The following is a 22,588-nucleotide window of genomic DNA, read 5'->3' on the forward strand; positions in this document are numbered from 1 at the left end:
ACACTACATAACATTTTACATAATCTAGTATAGGTCAAATGTGGACAAAGTATTACATATCTTGAAATACAGGGTGATTTTGAAAGTTGTGCAGATATTTTAATCACGAGCTACTGGCTTCATGTAGAACTCAGAAAAAATATTTTAAAAATTCTGTCAAAAAATAAAATCACATTTATTTTTTGAACTACAATTTTTTTTAATTGCTTTTAGTTTTCTACGTTGTCCTACAACTGTGTAGGTAAAATTTCGGCACATTTTAAAAATACACCCTTGTATATCATGTTTTATAAAATGTACGCCAATGCGAAGTAACCTATAGGAAATATGCTTTAAAACAAGGACACCGCGTTGGTGTACGTTTTATAAAATATGATATACAGGGTGTATTTTTTAAATGTGCCGAAATTTTACCTACGAGGTTGTTTGACAACGTAGAAGACTAAAAGCAATTAAAAAAAATTGTAGCGCAAAAAATAAATGTCATTTTATTTTTTGACATAGATTTTTTTAAATATTTTTTCCGAGTTCTACATGAAGCCAGTAGCTCGTGATTAAAATATCTGCACAACTTTCAAAATCACCCTGTACAGTATTTTTACAGTTTACATTATTGAAACCTCCTGGATTGAAATGACAAATAAATATACACATAAAACTTTTCTTGTGAATATGTAATGTATTTTGTGAAGAAACATTTTTATAGAAGACATAGGAAAATTTTTAAAATATTTTATGGGTACATTATTACTATTTCTTAGCTACAATAAAGAAATTTTGCGTGACACAAAATCTTGAAAACCTAAGCAGCAACTAAATCTAAACCAACAATTTATTTAAAATTTATTCTAAAAAGTTAATAATTGCAGGTAGCAAACTATGTATTTCTTCTTATCATAATTTTTTTTTCAGATTTGATTGAGATACTATGTAACTCAGTCTTAAAAGTTGTTTTCTTTTTTCAATTGACTTGCTGAATTTAATATAACACGATAGAATTTGCGTCAGCTGTCGTAATGACGTATGTTTTATCAGCTATTTTTATCAATTAAGATTTGTTAAAATTCGTAGACAGTTTATAAAACGAATATTGTGATGTCCAGCTCATTTGTGGCATCTTTTTTAAAGTTCTTCAAATATCCAAACTGACCAGCGCGTCTTCCCGAACTGCATCTCACTCAACGCGTGTGGCATCGAGCACTTCTTAAATAATGATACCGACGTTGATTTGCAATGTGTAAGGACTCATTAGAGGCCTTTCAAGGAGGTTGGGTACTGTCGTCTAGACCGGAGGCAGAAATACGAGTTACTAATTATTTTTTTGTCAATTAACGTTTGAAGAAATCTTGTATAATTTTAATTTTTTACTTCTTCAATGTTTACATCGATTATAATATAACCAAGGAACTGCGAAAAAATCGAAGTTGCTGTCAATACAACTAATACAAGATGTAGGTGTACATCTCTCTACGCAAGAAACGGCATCACTTACAGACTGACAACCCCATACCTAAAAATAGAAAGACAATAATTATGATTGACTGTACCTTGAAATTTGATTTCTTTCGTCGTCACCAGTTTGCAAATCCTGTTCTCGTTACAATAATCAATCCAGCCAAAGTACAAAATCGTGATTATTTTCGTCACGTTTATGTAAAAAATCAGTCACTGGAAAACGAGACAGATCTAATTTCATTTGTAAAGATCCGCCAGATTTCTCTTCCAAGCAACCATCTAGTTTTTTCCGATATTTGAATCTAATTTTGTGGTGGTGCTCCCAAATCTTAACAATTAATCTTGCTGTACAGGAATTAATCCCTGCAAATTGCTAACTTAGCCGCTATCCATTATCGTTTCACAACTGGTTAGCTCTGATTGTGGCGCTAGACAGCTTTCATAATCACTTAACCGTCATTAGTTAAATTGTAATTCGCAATACATTTTTAATGGCAAATTAACAAAGCTGCGATGTGATTCACTGATTTATCTTTCCCGCGATTAACAGCGATTCGTTTAAGCGCAGCGGGTGCGACGCCCCCTACCGGCACTCGTTTAAATGTCGTTAGTGTCAACGCTTGGCCGGCAAGAGTGATGATATAAGTCACAACTCACCACCTTTTTCTTTTCACAAATTTCTGCCAGAATAGTGCGGATGTCCTGACAAGAAAAATGACTGAAGGGATCCTGTGCTTCCCATAAAATTCAAAAGAGAAAATCTAATGATTTCATATTTTATCGGCGGATACGTCATTCCTATTTAGGATGATGTATCTCTTCCGCTGTTTCTGCAATTTTTTGAATACATTTCTGTCAAATCCTTATCTCGTGGCGAGAACAAAACTCTTCAGCTGGGCCCATTCGAGGTTATTAGATTCCTTCAAGGATGCACACATTTTATTAAAATTGGGCTGTAATAAAGCTAACGAATTTGACGGTTGCACACTCAATTTAACTAATTTAAGACTGGATTGAGGTCTTCTGGTAAATTATCTTTGATTTTTTCAATTTTATCAGTCCCGTGAGATGAATTTACTTTGCCCGGATATTTGACGCATGGTTTGTTTGACCATCGCTGCTCAAGGAAAAGGCGAAACGAAAAATGTCCCCTTGAAAAGAGATTCTGTTTTACCACCTTTTCGTTTCAATATTTGGCTGCGAGTTATTGTTTTTGCAGAAAATCACAAAAAAGCTTCTTCAGCCGTAGCTGTAAACTTAATAAGGCAATAATTTTTTTTAGTCACGATGGTGTAATTTTGAACTTAAATGTTAATAAAGAAAGTAACCCAAACATTTACTTCGTTTCGCTGTGTACATTCATTACATTTCTCATTTTAGAATTTAATATTAAAAATGAATGAAATCTGAAATATTCCTTTGTTTCCCAACTGTTTCAGCTAATCTGGAAAAATTAAAAAAGCAATACTTAAACAGTAAGCATTTCAGAAACTTTACTGCTTCCTGCCTTGTGATCGTCGTATTTTAGACACCCGATGTATCTTTTTTAACAACTCAGATGTTAGTAGATGGAAAGATTTAGGATTGAGTCCTTTTAAATTAAATATCCTTTAAGTTCAGGGTAGCATAAGAACATTTACATCTTATTTCTTGTAACAATGCTCACAACCTGAATAGTCGCGAAAATCATTCACTTAGATTTGTGTTCTCAGCCATAAAATTTTAATTAACATTTGCAGCTTAAATTAAGGATGTTTTTCGTTTAGATTGTGTATGCATGCATGCATGTGTATGCAGAACAATAACAATTTACGAGTGTCATAAACATGCAAGATGCTTACAACAGTGAGATGTAAAAAAATAAAAACAAAATTCATTTAATTACATATAATTTAAATTAATTCGAAATTCACGTTAAATGCAAAACTTTACCCGCGATAACAACGGTAATGAAGGTTTTCGACGAAAAATACATAGAAATAGTCTATGATTGGCTTGAAGAGAGGAAATTTGTCGTAAGTAAGCCAATATGGAGATGTTGTGGTGATAATAGAAGATGAAGTGTCTGTAAACATTATTCGAAATGGGAATTGTTCGGCCACCAGCAAATACAATGACCCCGGAGTCAGCAATAAAAACAAACTAATGATTTATGGCACAAATAAAATTGGACCTAGAACTGCGCCTTGTGGTACGCCATAAACCTATGACGAAATACTAGAAATTACATATTTATGTACAATTTGAAATCTACAAGTTTATTAGGACGATATTATACTAGGGGGACTGATGGGAACATTATAAGATTGAAGTATAATACACGGTCATTATAAATGATACCCACACAAATTTTGAATGTGCCGCTACTCTCGCAACGTTAGACAAACTAGTGGCCAGATTTCCACTACCGCCGGTAGCGCCACCTATCGGCGATACTAGTCTCACTCATGTTATGAAGCTTGCGGCACATTCAACTACGTCATCAACGCCTACTGCGATGAGACAATCATTTATAATGACCCTGTAGACGGGATATGCAGTCAAATGTTTTGTTTCAATTACATGAAATTGTGGTATAATAGTATCTTTGTCAAAAGTACTTGTAATGCCAGAGAAGGTGTTGATTATGTAAAGTAGAAGCTGCAAAGTGACCTGTTCTACTACTTACTGAAAATAATATTGGATGTTTAATAAAGGCGCCTATTATTAAGCTGTTTGTTTTTTGGGTTTATAAAAGCAGAAAAAAAAATAGATTGCACTAAGTAAAAAATAAAATAATTTGCTTAAAAAGTTATGGAACCAAAAACATGCCTTTTGAAAATATTGATGTTTAAATTTTGTCAAAGACAAATACTAATGTAAACACATTTAATATTATGTTGCATCTGGAAAAGAACAAAGCCCAATATTAATATCTCATTAGCCCGTACCGTAAACTAATATTATTGATGGAATATGGAATATGTTTTATCTATGCCACTGCAGCGCCGCATCCATCATCATTATGCTCATTGAACAGCTGATGTGAATTTCTAATCAATAAAACCATTTAATTGTTTTCAATTGTGATAAATTCTCATTTTTCTCCTTTGTAAACTGCCTCTTAACTGCCCTAAAGCAAAATGAGTAGATTACGAACCGTTGCCCTAGACAACACATTCAACGTTACATTTCTGACAGGTCTTGAAAAATTTGTCAAAACTGTCCAAAGCAAATGCGAAACCATTTTTAAAAGGTTTGGAAGCTCCCGGGACGTCGTTTCAAACAATAAAATTTTGTATGCAACTCGTTGCATAAATAACTATTATACCCCAATTTCAAATTCAAGTAATTCTCTTCGAAAAATGTTTTTCCTTAATGATTAATTTGATTTCCTATTTTCATTACTTATTTTAAATTATCTGCAACTGATAAGATTCCATCCTGTTCTGATTCAAAAATGGTTTATGGAAAAATATGATAACCTTGTTTACATTTTACAGATATAAATCCGTTGTATTATAAGTTACTTATAACTCTTACTTTGGCACCAATTACCCACCTGTAAACAGTTTTTTCTAACGACATTATTTTTAACTCATCTATTTTTGTAATACCGGCGTATTTGTAGAGATAAATTTTATTTTTAGAGTATACTTCTGAGACGATAAATTATTTTTAATTCTCAAAGGTTGTTATTAATACACTTTCTTCCTGGTTTGTTTATGTTACTGCTTATTACGTAAAAATTTGTTGACTTTCTTAAAAGATAAATAAAATGAGCTCTCCAGCGACTTTTTGTCGCATTTTTAATAAAGAATATCCAATAAGAAGCTTTTTGCATGAAATGTTATTATTTTTACGAAGGGACATATCCGAGTTCTTCGGGCGGTCACTTTTTTACCACTTATGACGAGCTCCTCTCCAAGTGATCGGGGATTAGCGCGGCAGGTATTCAACAGGTAGTAGCCGGATTAGATTATTATTATTTTTCTTAAATAATAAGAATTGACAATAGGTACATACACTGAGAAGAGAAGAATCAAATTTATTTACAATATTTTCAAGGGAAATTATAATGACATCCGGCATTTATAAATTATACTCGTAGTCTATTTATGTGTCGGTTTTTAAAACGTACAATCAGATTATGTAAAGAATCTTGTTTTTCTGTATGTAGGATTTAACAATTTTTCTACCATTGTCTGCGTTCTTTATTTTTGCATAGTAAAAGTTTGAAAACTTAAGATTCTTTTTACAAATATTCATATACGGGGTCATTATAAATGTTTCTAACATCTAGTGGGCGTAGTGGCGCACCTAAAGCATAGCGGCACAGCCACCTACGATGTTAGAAACATTTATAATGACCCTGTATATAAATAGAAAGATGACTGCCATAAAAATTACTTTTAAAATGCGAATAAAAGCTTTCACAGGCATTTGTGGTTTGAGTTGTGATTGCTGAAAATGTAGTCCACATACGAGAATTGAAACTGCTTTCATCTTCTAGGTAAATATCTACAAATAATCTCCAAATTTTGTGATTCTAAAAAGCGGTCCCCAACATCTTCTGCAACATAAAATTTAGCTAAACTTAAATTCTGGAGTTTACGGTACCATGTTTGCTTTAAGTGAAACAAACAGCCACTAATGTTTACTAAGCAATAGAAATGTAAGGTTAAACTTCCTACATATTTCCAAAATTAATTCCCACATATTGCACATACAGCACTACACTAGGAAGGAGAGCAAAGACTAACGATACATAGTGGCCATTGGTTTTAGTCACTGGTTGCAAGAAGTCTGTCTGTGACATTCACATAATTACCAAGAAATCTTTAAATTTATAATTTTAGGAAAGGCAACATAATTTCTAATTACCAGATCATTCTTAGCACCACCACTAATCCCTTCCCGTTGACTACCTGCTACAAAACCACAAAATTTTTGACCGCCGGAAGGAACTCGGCTGTGCCCTTACCAACAGGAGACTATTGTTAATTTAATTTAATGGGGGTATAGGTTCCCATTTAGAAAATATTTTTTAAATTTAGGCTATGAACATAATAACGGCGTTTAATTTGTTTTTTAGGAACGGATTTAATAAATTTTAATTTAAAAAATTACTAGATTAGTACCTAATTGTATTTTAATAATATTTTTTGTAAACAAGTCCGTATCAAGCTGCTTTACATTTATTTTAGAAAAAATTGATAAAATAAGTAAAATAGAAGAATAGTTAAAAAGACATGCAAATAAATGAAATGTGAAATTGTAGGCAGTAATACTGCAGAAACATTATTTTTTAATTTGAAAAATGGTAAAAATTAACTTCTGGGAGTTTTACTAAGTTATCCTCTGCGAATTTGTCATACAGCCATGTACTGCATGTTTGACTAAATTGAAATCTAATTCGTAATCATTTATATCCAGTGACGTTGTAACGTTTTTTCGTATGTTGTTAATGGAAATGTTAGTCATTTTACTAAGAAAGAAATTGATTTTACAAAGAGCAACAAAAATGTTAATTTTTAATTCAGATCTATCATCTAAGCGACTCATGGAAATAGGTAAATTTCATTGAACAATTTTGTTAACGTCTTCTACGACATCTGGTTAGCTACTTTAACACGTCCTGTAGACTTCCATGTAGCTACACTGCTAATATTTAAAAAGCGTTCAATGACTCCTGCACAACGTTGTGAGAAAACACGATATTCCACTTCTTCTGGATACAAAACAAGAAACTGATGAAGTGATGACATACCGATCGCCGTGATTATTCCCATTAACCATTATCATTAATAAAATAGTAATATGTTATAATAAATATGTTGCGACCAACAGTGAAACCTATTTTTAGAAATCTTTATTATGTTAGAAAATTAATTAATAATAAATGTTAATCTAGCTTTCGTGCACTCCCGTGTCTTGATTTAAACATCAGCTTTGCCTAAGCAATATTTCAAAAGTGTTACGAACATATCAAAAATAGTCACAACCTGTTACAGTCACCTGATATAAGTAGTCTTCCCAAACGGATTATCTTATATTCCTTAGCTCTCCTTTCTTTTAAATCATTAATCAATGTAACCCTACATCTTCCATATACGTCAGGTTTGGTTCAGGAACTATCAGCCTTTCTCTTGCCTCCTCTAATTCGCAAGGGTTTATTTACACTTGTTCGGTTTCCGCTCTCGGTGTATTTATACTTGTGTTAGATTAAAATATACCGCTTCTCTTTTCCTTACTTGTACTCCTTCAATGATTGATTCAGAACACCACTTGCATTTTATTGATGATACATTCGATCTAAATCTGCAATGATCAACTTGAAAGCGTAACGGGTAAACAACATTTGTTTAGTTTCCACAAATTATTTCTCGTAGTTGAAGGAATTTGGAAGGGTATAAATGTTAGCCATTTCTCTGTTCGAAGTTAGCTGATCGAAGCTCATCCCAGACATAAGAAACTAAGGACTAGTTATAATAATTTCCTGCTAACCAATTAGTCGTCTACCTATAGCAATTTTTCATCAATTTCGAATTAGCTTCTGAGGAAAAATTTGGTAAATGAATAAAAAAAAATTAATTTGCTTGCGTTGGATAATTGAATTTAAAGAGATTTAAAAAAAATCGCTAAATTGGAACATTTTTCCCTATTAAATGGGACTAGTCGGTGTATGTTTTTCGTTTTATCTAAATGTGAAGTTTAACGCAAATATATTACAAAACTGTTAAAGCCAGAAAGTTTTTTCATGAGGACGCTTGCACGTTCGTGTCCATCATCATTTTCTGGAAACTCCTAACTGATTATCTTGAATGGTGTAACATTTTTTCACTAACTGCCACCCATGGGAGCTGCTAACGCTTCACTGATTTTTTTTAACTAAAATGTTATCATTATGTGAAACTGTGATAAATAAACTACACAAAAGGCCAAATTCGAAGACGACTGTGTTGTGAGCGGAAATATGAAGTAATTATTTATTGTGTCAGTGTTAATTATAAAAAAAAAAATCCTAAATGATCATCTACAAATTCATAATCTTTATCAATTGTAATTGAACAGCATGTCTATGGCACAAGGAAATATTAACAAAAACGTTGAATTTAATCTTCAAAACTTCAATTACAATTGTCTTGAAGTAAGGAAAATATTGTATTTATTAAATGTTTTTCAGTATACTCTTGACATTCCTTGACGTCTTCTCGGGATCTTTTTACATTCCTTTTTAATAATTTTTTACTACTTTTATTTTCATATACTCGTACATGATAAATTCTAAATATCTAATACATACATATATGCTAAAAGTTTTAGTGATTATACAGGGTCATTATAAATGATTGTCCAATCGAAGTTGGCGTTGAAAACCCACACAAATTTTGGATGTGCCGCAAGCCTTGCAACGTTAGACAAACTAGTAGACAGATTTCCACTACCGCCGCAGCGCCACCTATCGGCGATATTAGTCTTAGTCATGTTATGAGGCTTGGGGCACATTCAACTACGTCACCAACGCCTACTGGGATCGGACAATCATTTATAATGACCCTGTACTTTAATTTATAGTAGCATGGAGTGATATTGGGAACTCATTATAATAAAATATGCCGATTGCGTATGGCTTGTCAGTAGAGATGTCGTAAATAATACCTGATTTTGATCTTTTTGGGCACGCTCCGAACGTTTGCATTTTGATCGTCCGTACTCGAAATTTTGGAATGTTTACCAGGAATGTTGACTGTTTTGATAACAAATGGATTATTGGATTTTCCGGGCCCTTCTAGGTACCTACCTAGGACCACTAATTAAAAATGGGGTCATTGTTCACTTTAACTACTTTTGGAATTTTCGCGTTTTTTCTGGCTAGACAGCCTCAGGGCGTCCTCCTAGATCGTTTCCCACCATTCAAACCTTGTGCAAATGAATTTTCCTTACCCTTTAGTTATAATAAGACATTGGCGCGACCTCGACGCGACCTTGAAACACAACAAGAGAGAAAAAAGGCATTTGCACAAGGTTTGAATGGTGGGAAACGATCTAGGAGGACGCCCTGAGGGTGTCTAGTCAGAAAAAACGCGAAAATTCCAGAAGTAGTTAAAGTGAACAATTACCAAAAATGGTTCATAATATTTATGTGACGCGAATCCACGTTGATAGCCAAACAAAACATTTTAACGTGAATTTGGTTTTAGACGAATAATTTTTAATTATTAGTATCAAAAATGACATTTATGACAATCCTAATCAGTGGGACCTATTTTTTATTATTTCACAAAAATTGCAGAGGACAAATGCGTTGAACACCCCCCCTAAGAAATCTTTAAATACGTCCCAGTTCTGAAACTTCAATAATTTGAGTAATTAAGGCCGACACCAGTGAACTGCCCCAATCGTTCCAACCCTCATAAAACTATTAGTAGGTACGTTATAAACACTTATAAACACCTGCATAAGTCGTTCCCAATATCATTTCGTTCCACTATAACAGTTTTTATACACATATGTCCAAAATAACATAGTTTTAGGTTATAAGTTATAAGGTGTTAAAAATGCTTTCTAAGTTTCTACTTTCACAGAATACTGAAGTACACAATTTTAGTAAAATGCGTCCGGCGAAATAACAACTCTTCTCAGTTTACAACAACCTTCTTCTTTTAAGGCATCTCGGCAGACCATCCCAAATACCACACATCCAGTACCTAAAAGCATTGTGCCAATACATTTTCTTGTTATAATTTATTAGTAACTTCTTTTGTATTCAGGAAAAGTTATTAATGTTTTCCATATTAATACTCGAAGTTAAAATTATTACATATCGCGCGTTCAAATGAAATCCTGGGATGAGTAGGCGTTGGAAAAAATAAACCGTTTAGGACAGTGTAAAGTTTGAATTTCCCGCCGTTTGACATGAATGATATTTGTTTATGTTTAATAGGGACATAATTGAACATGTTCATTTTCAGTAAAGGGTGCCCTTAGATATTTGCTTCGAGAATAGCAATCGTTAGTTATTCTACTTTTAATGTAAAACATTGCAAGGAAAAAAAAAGAAAATTTGTTTTGACTGTAAATTTTAGGTTAGCTGTCAACATGCTCCAATTAGTCTACGCTTTAAAAAAGCACAACAATTGACGGTTTCCAACGCCTTCCCAGTTCAGGATTTTTTTTTTTTTGGACGCGCGAGATATGCAACGATCTCGCCATGACAAATCCTTTTGATATACATACTAGTATATGTATAATTTAATGGCGTGTAGAGCGCAAACGATTAATCGGTTGAAAAACATAAAACATGTCTATGATGTATCTATAGTAATCGTTGCCATAAAATACTAAAACTGCAAACACTAATTTGTGGTAAATGCGGTGTATTTTCTTAAATTAAGAGATACCTTACCGCATCTGTATACCGTCTGGTTTTGCTGAAATAGCTGTGTCCGTTTAATAAGATTCCGGACTTTAATCTATTCCGGTATAAGGAATGCGAGTTCTATTTCGGCACACATTTTTGCGTAAAACTTAAAAGTTTTTTTATTGCGCTAGCAATTAAAAATAAAATAAAATTGTAAATTTCTTGGATGAGGCGAGTTATATAGCTGCATGCTTCACATAATCACTGTTTTGGATTCAAAGTACTCCACATATTTTTATATTTATAAACGTTCATAACCTTATTTTGCCCTACGGGCTTTAAAGGATTCCTATATACACAGTTTTGTCTAAAGAAAACTTAATACAAAAAATATTATTTTTATTTTTTTAATGAAGCCCTGCAACCTCGTTTTTTTGCGAAAAAGATGACAATGGTGAAAAACGATGACAGATAAGTGTTGACAAAAGGATATTCCAAACTTAAAATTTAACGTAGAATCGAAATTTGAAATCAAAATGGGGCCTTTCCATTTAAAAAAACAAAGATGGCGTCGATTTCCGGTATTTCCATTTTGAAAATATTTTATTTGAACTTGGAGCAGTCGTTTATAGTCGGCTACCAATTTTCATTTTTATATGATTTTGAGAAATCAGAAAGTTTCTAACGAACGGGCTACGTGAATCACCCTGTATGTACTCGAACACCAAAATATACAAAGGGGGCACGGCATCGAGACCGAACTTTATTTTATGATTACGGTTATTTCTATCAAGTGATTATAAATCCTTTGAAAGCACAGTTTTTTCTATTAGATATCATTTATTTTCTACGCGCCCACTTTTATTATTTATTATTATTTTAGTGAAACTCGTGTACCTAGTCATGTCTTTAAAACTTTTCAAGTACGTTTACAGGTACAAATGTTTTCATTTTCTACGTATCTTTCTAGAAAATATTTATTTCGAAATGTGCTTTAATTGCTAAACTATGAGGTCTAAAATTTTTTTATTGCAGCACTAAGAAATGTAAATAATTCTAAACGCACAATTAGTAAAGGCCATTGCTATAATCGCTCTACGTATTCTTTACGATCGATATAATTATAAAAAGAAATATTTATTCAGAAATAGACTTGTTTGAATGCTTATGTTTTTTCGGAAACCTAAATACATACTTCAATGTAACTTAATTAGAAATAAGCTCTACTTGTTAAAAACATTCCACTTTTACCTTTAACATTTCGTTGGGTAATTCGGTAGTTATTAGATTAATTAATTAATGTAAAGGAGACTGAAATGTTATTACTCAAAGTATCTGCCCACACTTTATTATAATATAATATGATAACACATGTTATCCGGTTTCAACATCTCAGCAGCAATTTTTAATTCTTTGTTTATTCAAAATTAAACTACGTAAATTTTGGTTTTCATCCTACCACGCTAAAATTTATTTTTTAGCCCTTTTAAATTTTGTAGGTTGGTACCCTCTCCTTTTAATTAGCACTGTTTCAGACAGCACTTGCAATAATTACATCTTGGGTACTAATTGATCAAGAAAACAATGTAGGAAGATCGTTTTTACAAGTCAGCTGCATTCTCTAAAATAACAGTGATTTCAAAGTTTATGTGTAATTATGTCCAATTTTTGCGGGTAAACAGATAAAGCAGGTGTTATTTTACATAACGAGTAAAAATTGCGGATGATTCACAGTCGATCCTGTAAATAATGGTTCGAAAATTTACAAGCAAAATAAATTGATATCATTTACGCCCAACAAAACAAATCATTAAACTGTCATCGACGCTATAAATATCGATCATTTTATTTTGTTACATTTAACTTGACGGAGCGTGAACTTCAATGAAACCATTTATTAAAGTAAATGATTTATGTTTCATTGCTGTAAAGGTTATACTGAAGGTGATTTCCATTGATATGAAATAGGTGGTGCAGTTATATGTATCCAATTAAATGTAAATTACATACACATTTACCAGTTTTATGTTATCCAGTTTGAATCGGACTCATATTTATTTTTCAAAATGTTATCACACATTTCAACAGAGCAGGAACAAAAAACGGGCCAGAAATAACTGGGCTACAATGAAATATATTGTTGCATTGGGCAAATAAAATAAAACATCGGCTAGACAAATGTTACAAGTGTTAGTTGAAAAATAGTAGCGAATAAATTACGAAATAATCCAGTTTTTAAAATTCAAGAAGCTAGTTAATTATAAATAGAAGTTAAAAATCCGTGTCGAAATTATATTTACATAAATGTAAATTCCCACTTTTGAGCTGTACGGAGTGGAATAAAATAAGGATAAAAATTCAAAAAAGATCACTAACGAGTTAGTAAAACAATCAAATTAAATATTTCTGTACGTTTCTTAAAGCAAATGCATATTTAAGTGGTTGATATTATTATTATTATTATTATTCTGATCTGTCGCACACTTGCCGACACGGCATTTAGGCCGGACTAATTTTATCATTGAGGATATTATTATCAAGTAATACAATTTACAACCTGAGTTTAAGTAAAACTATTTTAACATTCATCTCCTTTTACCACCGGCCCACTCCGTAATACAGAGTGATCAACAAGAATCCAAATCAAGAGTGCTACCTCATCTTTTGTTTTATCGAAACATATGTCGTAGACTTATCAGACACTTTTATATACTGGCTGTGCACACTCGTTTCGTTGGTTGCCTACCTCTCAAAAATCTATTATTAATGACTTTTATAAATTTTTTATAATTCATGAATAACGAATTTAAAAGAAAGTTATTATTAATTATTATTCATTATTGATTAAGGAAAAAACACACAGTTACATAAAATTCCTTCATAAGGCACGTAATCTTTGGTTACAAAATTTTAAAAATAATTATTTTTCATAATTCTTTGTTTTGTTGTTTTCTGTAAGAAAAGTGCTAAAGTTATTATTCTCTCATTTTTGGTTAATTGAGAACTTACTCGTATCTTTTCTACCAGTTTAAAACATTTAAATTACTCCAAGGTCAAAAAATAATTTTTCACAAAAACTGCTCGAAATGTTCTGCATTGTGGTCCAGACAGAGTCAAACTTGCCTCTCATATTTTCCAAAAACACTTATGAAGCTGTCAGGTGAAATGGATTGCCAAAATTCATTTATGATGAAAATTTGTTTAAGGTAATGTGTGGGTTTTATTTCTTGCAACACACAAGGGAAACAAATTAATATTCTTCAAAATTTTTGCAATAACTGCCATAACTCAATTTAATTTGCTGTCTTAAACGCCTTATGGAAGTTGAGGGATGTTCCTTGATAATTTGTCGAACATTTTGCATCATTGCTAAAATTTGAACTAAGGACTGACCTGACTTCTCCTTAATGATGGATTATGATTCACTAAAATTAGGCACTATAATTTTAAGACATTGATAAACTTGTTGATAACCAATACCATCAGTTTCGGACATCTGGCTTGAAATTCTTCAGTGTAAGGGGGTACAAAGTAAGGCCAGTCTTCACTTTCATGTTTCACCCTCTTTCGAAAATAATCTAATAAAAATGCCTTCTCTTTAATGGTAAAACCCATTTTACAACTTATTCTGGGATAATTATTGCTTACAATTTCAATAAACGTCTGTAAACTTTGCGGAAATCGAAGATTTGTTTTCTAGGTTAAATCACTTAAATTGTCAACAAGAACAACCTTGAATTTTGAAATGTGACATTTCAACGAAACATCTCCGTACCAGTGGCGTCGCGTTTGGCAATAAAGCTGGTAATTTACCAATTCTTACAAATGTAAAATATTGCTTTTGTTTATTTTATAAATTACCTCCATTATCAGATAATAATAATACAATGCACAATTATAATTCCAACGTCTAAAATTCATGAGGTATGATTTATTATAAAATAGCGTTTGAGACCACAAATTGTCTACGGCCATGCTTTGAACGCTTATTTGCGTATGATTCTGCTACGACGTGACCGATAATTTGCAACGCCTGCTCTGATTTGGATTCTTGTTGATCACTCTGTATATCCAGGTGAATCTAATAAAAGTCTTAAATTTTATTTCAGGTTCTTTGGTATAACAGTCGTTGAAATTATCAATAACTTTGTATTGCCAAAAAAGTTGCGTATTGCAATGACTCTTTATCAGTCAAAATGGTTCTAGCCCGGCACGATTTATAGTTAGACTTAGACCAGTCAAAGAATAGCACAACAATAAACATGCTGGAACTAAATCTCATCGGATTACTTAATTTTGTAGTTTTAAAGGGTGTCAGTGAATCGAAGCAGTGACAGCGTGTAGTGTGTTTTTCACAGCTGCATCTATATTATTGTGTGTCGAATTACTACATGTATTAAGAAAACACTTCTTTTCAGATCTACATATAATATTATCGAAGTTTTTTGTTATATATGCAGCGATAGTGCTACTTTAACAGGGATAATAGAATCGAAGTAGGGGTGGTGGGGTAACAAAAGATAAAATAAGTTAAAAAATCACCTTTAATAATATTTTATTTTCATAAAAAATCCCCCATAGCATGTTTTTGTGCCGCCACTGATGAAAATAATGAAAATATTCCACACAGATCTTGACGACAATAGGGCTTTAATCTGAAGGCCGGACTGACTACTAAATCTATAATATTCATCAAATGCAGGGAGCCGCATTGTATTTCTCAAAGTATTACGATTAAAGCTGAATTTACTAAGAACGCTTCCAGCAGATGAGGGATTGAATATTCGTTCGGAGTTTCTATCTGATTTGACAAGAATTATGAATAAGACAAAAATGATCCTTATTGAACTCAATGGTAAAATATTTTGAACGTAAAATTTTACAAGGAAGCGGTCGGTACCACCATCTTCATCCTTCGGTGAAGAATTGAATAACTATTATCGGTTTATTATTCGGGCCTTTAGAGTCTTATAACTACGTTGTACTTTCTTTGGACGAACTCCATAGAGGCCGACATAAATCTAAGGTTAATTTGTTTCCAAATTTGTTGATATTATTGCCATAGTACCCACGGCAACCTTCGTATTTTGTGTATTGTGACGCGCCTCAAATAATTTCTGAATTTATTAAAATTTCTGATAAGATGTTAGTGTTAGAAAAAATCTTAAAGACAACGCGTGTTTTATAGTTTCAAAATCTCGGTCTATTAAATCCTCGCTCCCTGCGTCTGTAAAACACTTGTTGTCTTAATAGCTATTATTGTATTGCAGTAAATGAAAAAATATCCATAAATTCTCACAACATGTGACATTTGTAAATACTAATGCAGTATTTAAGGCACAATTTTTGTCAATATTGTTATGGGCAAATGAATCATAATTTTGGAATAAAATTGGATTATTTCGTAAATGAAATGAATAAAGCTTTTTTTATAGAATGTGTCACAGAAATATTTTTCCTCATTTTAAAAGCCATCTTTTATTAAATATTTATAAAGATATATCGTTCGTTATACGCAATAAACATATTTTTTATGGAAAAATTGATGTTTTCCTCACTTTTTTCACTGGTTTATCACCCACAATAATTTTACTGCAGATAACTTATTTTCTCTACTCCTATTGGATAATACTCTAATTATTAAAGCGTTTTTCATTGGATAACAAGATTCATTTCCCACGACCCGTTGATCAATAATTTCAAAAATCACTGCAAATATCACTAGTTTATGAAGTCCAGTCACAAATTTCAGTGCAATGGTATCAAGTATACAGAGTAATAATTTTAAAATGTCAGTTTCAAACGTCCGATTCAGATTGTCTAATAATAACTTATTTATCAATTTCTCTTCAGAGTTGTAGAAAAAGTATAGTATTCTATTCGCGGATAAGGGCTATTACTTGCTCGGATAAATTACGCCTCTCGCCTGCGGTTCGTGACATAAAATCATCCTCACAAGTAATAGCCCTCATTATCAGCTCATTGAATAATACATAGTATTATCCATAAATAATTTGTGTTATTGGTAAAATTTTTGTGAGTTATCTTAACAGAAATAATTAAAGTTTCTCTAATAAAATTATTTCAGTTCCTATCAAAATAAATACTCGTATAATATTACAGTCTTGCCATTTTCAGTATTAGATTGCTAAAATTTGCAAGGAGCATCTATGTAGATTCACCACATGAAAGTTCACAGCCGGTAATAAAATCTGCATAGGAAGTAGTAGGAGCTTCAGAGACGACACTACATTAATTTTTTTGCTTACTGTACATACTGTGTAGGCAGCTGTAAAACATTGTAACTTAAATTATTTAAAATCCCATTTATAGTCAAATGTTTGCATCAACATTCATCAGGTTGTACAAACTCAATGAAACATTAATTTCTTATACTGATTCGAAGAACTGTGATTTAATAAGAATATCTATTAATTTACCATGCATGAATGTTCAAAGAAAGCACTTAGTGGATCCAAATTAGTTTTATACAGGATGTTTTCGAAGTTGAGGCGTTCCTTGTAACACGAGGTAAAGTAACGCTTAAGGTATAAGATTATATGGCAGCACTAAAATTATCCCAATAATGGAAACCAATATTGGCGTTGAGATGGTCGTCTCGGCTCGTGCAGCTGCATCCCTTTTCCTTGGTTCAGGGCAGGGATTAAAAATTTGTGATAGAACATGTTTTTGATGTTTATTGTAAATTTAGTGATTGTAACGAAATTCCCTTTAGTACTTTGTGTCTTGAAAACAGTAAAGATGATTTGTAATAGTATTGTAATATTTAATAAATAAATACAGGGTGTTTTCGAAGTTGAGGGGTTCCTTGTAACACGAGATACTATACATTATTCTTAAGAATTTTAGCCTTCTTAGTAAAATGTTTGTATTAAGGGAGATAATTGATTGTATATTTTTATTGTTTTCTAAAATTTTGAGTCCGGTCCTGTCTATTTCTCCGCTGTCCTAGATTAATAACTGACGTGGCCCAGGATGGTGTCTTTCTGGAAATCGCGCTGCGTACTCTCTGGACGCCGCAGCTGCATTCTGATAACGTGATAACATTGCCCATGCATTAGCAACATATCTGTGAGCTCATTATTTTCGTAATAATAAAGCCATTCCGACTAATTAGATGACAACTCTGACAGTATTTTTGATTAACGTCCATGCTCATTTGACTTTTTTTTGTCAATTCTAATTTCTAACAAATCAGCGCAAATTTGAGCAGGACCGGTTTCAGAAATTTCAAAAAAATTAACTTATTGTATCTTCATTGCCGTACACATTTTACTAAGGTGACTTTGGCTAAAACTCTTTAGAACAACGCATACTATCACAGGTTAAAAGGAACACCTCAACTTCGAAAACACCCTGTATATCTAATTTCATCGGTACGCATTTGTTTTGAGGCCGGCTCTGGAATTCACAACAGAGAATTGCTTGAAGCATGATTTATGGTTGGGCTGACCGCCTACTGCAATTACGACAAAAGGGACGTTTATCTCCGGTCAAATACTTTTAAAGGGCCATATAATCTTATACCTTAAGCGTTACTTTACTATACATTATTCTTAAGAATTTTCGCCTAAATCTTCTTAGTAAAATGTTTGTATTAACGGAGATAATTGATTGTATACTTTTATTGTTTTCTAAAATTTTGAGTCTGGTCCTGTCTATTTCTCCGCTCTACTAGATTAATAACTGACTGGTGTCTTTCTGGAAATCGCTCTGCGTACAGTCTGGACGCCGCAGCTGCATTCTGATAACGTGATAACATTGTCCATACATTAGCAACATATCTGAGAGCTCATTATTTTCGTAATGCTAAAGCCATTCCGACTAATTAGATGACAGCTCTGACAGTATTTCACTGTGCAACAAGGGTTTTGTTTATGTATATTTTTCTGTACTAGAGGTAGTAGGCCATGCATTCAAACGATCCTATGACATTTGTTTCGCGCTGCTGTCAAAAGTTTGCATTTTTTTTAAATTTGAATTTCTTGATTATTGGGTCATTATAATTACGCGAAAATGACTACAAAGAGCCAATGTAAATATTCAAGTGATATTTTTTGTTATGTGTGCGGTTTCTTCATTGCTCTGAAACAAGTGAAACACCAAATTGTTCCTGAAACAAAATTTACTGCTGCTTGTGAAGCATATTTTGGTATACCTGTTTCACATTAGCACGTTAATTGGGCTCCTCATGTTTTATGTGGTAGTTGCCGTTCAAATTTAGAGGCATAGTATCGTGAATCGAGCAGAAAAATGCAGTTTAGAAGTTCAAGAATATGATATGATTACTACTTCAGCCTTATCGACCGATCATGCAACAGACAATTTGATACAGCACTTCAAAAATTTAGGGTGCAGAATGTCCATTACAGTCCATTTCTTACACTCTCATTTGGACTTTTTTCGGGAAAATTTGGGTGCTGTAAGTGAAGAACAGGGGGAAATGTTCCATCAAGATATCCAGATGATGGAAAAACGTTATGAAGGGAAATGGAACGCGGCAATGAGAGGAGACTACATATGGGTCTTACTACGAGAGAGTAATTTACTTTGTAGGAGAAAAAATAGATGCAATGTTCATTTTTAATCGGCATAATTTTAATAGTGCGTGTTTTTCAGATTTCCTTATTTGTTGAATTAAAATCTTTCATTTATCTCTATTAGTTTTAATTTTTCACCTATTTGATTTCTTGTTATAATCTGATTTAATAAAATAAAAAATTATAACGTAAGTTCCAAAAACGAAAAGCTAGCAGCGTGAAACTTATGTATAACTAATAACTAATGGTTTTAGATAGAAACATGTAAAAAAATTCCCATAAACAAACAAAAAGTTCAAATTTGTTGCACAGTGATTTTTGATTAACGTCCATGTTCAGTTGTTTTTTTTTGTCAATTCTAATAAATCAGCGCAAATTTGAGCAGGATCGGTTTCAAAAAAATTAACTTATTGTATCTTCATTGCCGTACACATTTTAAGGTGATTTTGGCTAAAACACTTTAGAACAACGCATACTATCATGTTAAAAGGAACGCCTCAACTTCGCAAACACCTGTATATAAAATCTCTATCGCTTCAATCAAATATTCCAGAAATAAACTACTTAATGTAAAAATCAGACATTTATTTTAATTTGATGCCAAATAAACTTCGGTTGTAACTTTCGTAAGCATCTGTGTTATTTATTTAGTACTCATTCCATCATCCTTATTGTTTTATTAAGTTTATTGCGGAATCTAAACTGTTTTGGCTCAGATTCAGACATTTTAACGTGTACCTACGAAATGTAGAACACTGGGCCGGGAAATCGTTTACCACAACAACACTACTGGTAATAAACTGTATCGGTAGATACTACATTACGACATTAATTTGTAAGTAGCTCTTGATCCGAATTTCTAGTGACTAAATTGTTTACTTTGAGCTCCTCGTACAATATAATGGCTCCTAACACAAGAATTATTTGTAGAAAATGGTAAAACTGCACACAAACACAAGGATTTGCTTTGAAATATATAATTAAATTTCTGTTCGTATTTTCTGCTCGTAATGAGTTTTGCAGCAAAGCTTCTAGCAAAGTTTTCGCAAATAATATAACAATAAAAACAACTCACAAACAATTTCCTGCATTAAAAACATTTTTAATTTAATAACAATAGCAAATTTAGGTTCACACTTTGATTTTGAATCTGTGGTACTTAATTTAATTAATAATTACCACTCCCGTTTAATACAATTTAATGAATATGTTTGCTTCTTGTTGATAATTTTTAGAGCAATCGTTAAGATGCTTAGTTTTCCCTTAATTCTACTTCCAGACATAACCGAATCAGACCTGATTTGATCTAGATCTTATTTAATTAGTGAAATCACCATCCGTGAAATTTTCGCTTAAATATTAACATAGTCTGCGATTTGTTTATCGTCTCCAGACACCGATAATTTCCTTTGATGAATTGGATGTTCTTAACAAGATTTTGTCTACAACTAAATACGAGTACGTACGTACATAGGTGTAATTGTCTTCAATTAATTAAATTGATAAGTGATTATGTTAATTTAATTACATTTTTACATTATATTGCCTAAAGGAATCCGATAATCGTAACGTGACTTTATAAATATTCTTACTTAAGTACGAGGTCATTATAAATGATTGTCTCATCGCAGTAGACATTGGTGACGTAGTTGAATGTGCCGCAAGCTTTATAACATGAGTGAGACTAGCATCGCCGATAGGTAGCGCTGCTGGCGGTAGTGTAAATTTGTCTACTAGTTTGTCTGACGTTGCGAAGCTAGCGGCACAGGCCAAATTTGTGTGGGTTTTCAACGCCAACTGCGATGGGATAATCATTTATAATGACCCTGTACTATTAAGACTGAAATTAAACGAAGCGTGACAGTTTTTTTCTTTTCAATATCTGTTATTATGTAGAATTTTTTGAATTCTTTGAAGCACAATTCTATTTGTATTTACAACAATTTATAATTTTGTAATTATTTAAATACTCACATATAATATGTAGGAAAAATACTGTTTCAGAAAAATTTGTACATTAAAATTAGGATGTTCGATTGCTAAACAAACGTTATCTTAACAATCACGGCAAATATATTTTTCTACGGCTGTTCAGCGACAGACTTCTTTTAATGGACTTTTTCATTTCGTAGCGTGATTGTTATTTAATAGGAGACAACACTTATACTTTATTGCACTCATATGCAGTAATTAAGGTTTTAACATTTCGGCACCGTGCGATACAGTAAATAACGAAAAAATTAAAGAAAATTAAACAAATTCATTTATATTCGACTTCTGATTGTTCAGAGAAGAAAACTAAAATAACGATTGATGCTTCTATCATGTATTCCAATAAAAACTCACTCGCAGTAAGCCATGACTATAGAGATAGATAGACTGGTCATGTCGATTTTAGGATCATTGGAAGTAGTTCACTTGTTACTTACAAATTTTCATCATATTGTGAGTTGTGACAGATAACCTATAAATTTACTTTAGTAGTTCATTTCACATCTGGTACTAAGACATACTTCACTTTTGTCATGGCTTGCTGCGAGTGAGTTTTTTGTGGAACACACGATACTTATGTCTAAAACGAGATCTGCCTCAACAAAACCAATTCTTTCCTTACTAACTTTCACACAAAAAATACCTAATTTTACTGTTTGTCTGGTTGCTAAGCTGTTGCTATGATTTTCAAAACAATCAGCACTTACTTCTGCTCTAATATGAATTGAATTTTTATTGAAATGGAAATGTAGGTACCGATTTCAAAATATTCTGAACTGTAGTATATAAAATTTTGTAATATCAGGATATTATTACATTGTTATCCTAAATATGTGATTATAACTCGCCTTACGGCCTCATTGTAAAAACTTCACAGGGGTGCAATAATAATGTTTATACAGGGTGATTCTGAAATAAGTTTGGAAAAAAAATGTGGAGTATCCTTGACACAAAATAATTCTGCGTAAATGACTTTTGGAGGTGAAATCAAAAGGATGGAAATTACCCTATATCCTTGTATTTCCAACGCCTATGAATAGGGAAAATTTGTCCGAATTTGTTTACTTCATTAGCAACCATTGTTACATCAACTCGACAATAAAGTCGTAGGTGCAAGCACTGTTAGAGGTGAAATTATTTCAGAAGAACACATCGTGACACTATCACGTGGTCTGCGCCAAGAACGTATTTTGGGACGATTTTTTTCTACGTTTGTGACTGACGGGCACCTTTGATT

At 32.5% G+C, this 22,588-nt stretch overlaps 1 protein-coding gene and 1 long non-coding RNA gene across 2 annotated transcripts in view; one reads left to right on the top strand and one right to left on the bottom strand.

Annotated features, from left to right (window-relative positions):
- LOC138122670 (oxytocin receptor-like) overlaps nucleotides 1-22,588 on the top strand; it is a 206,748-nt gene that overhangs the window by 13,868 nt on the left and 170,292 nt on the right. The gene's annotated exons all lie outside the window — the stretch shown is intronic.
- On the bottom strand, nucleotides 13,611-14,847 carry LOC138124443 (uncharacterized). The gene is made up of 3 exons (XR_011157147.1): nucleotides 14,279-14,847; nucleotides 13,808-14,223; nucleotides 13,611-13,750 (listed from the first exon to the last, which is right to left on the bottom strand). It is a non-coding gene; the product is annotated as an uncharacterized lncRNA (long non-coding RNA).

Source organism: Tenebrio molitor, chromosome 2, assembly GCF_963966145.1.
Source record: "Tenebrio molitor chromosome 2, icTenMoli1.1, whole genome shotgun sequence".
In the NCBI taxonomy this organism is placed as follows: Eukaryota; Metazoa; Arthropoda; class Insecta; order Coleoptera; family Tenebrionidae; genus Tenebrio; species Tenebrio molitor.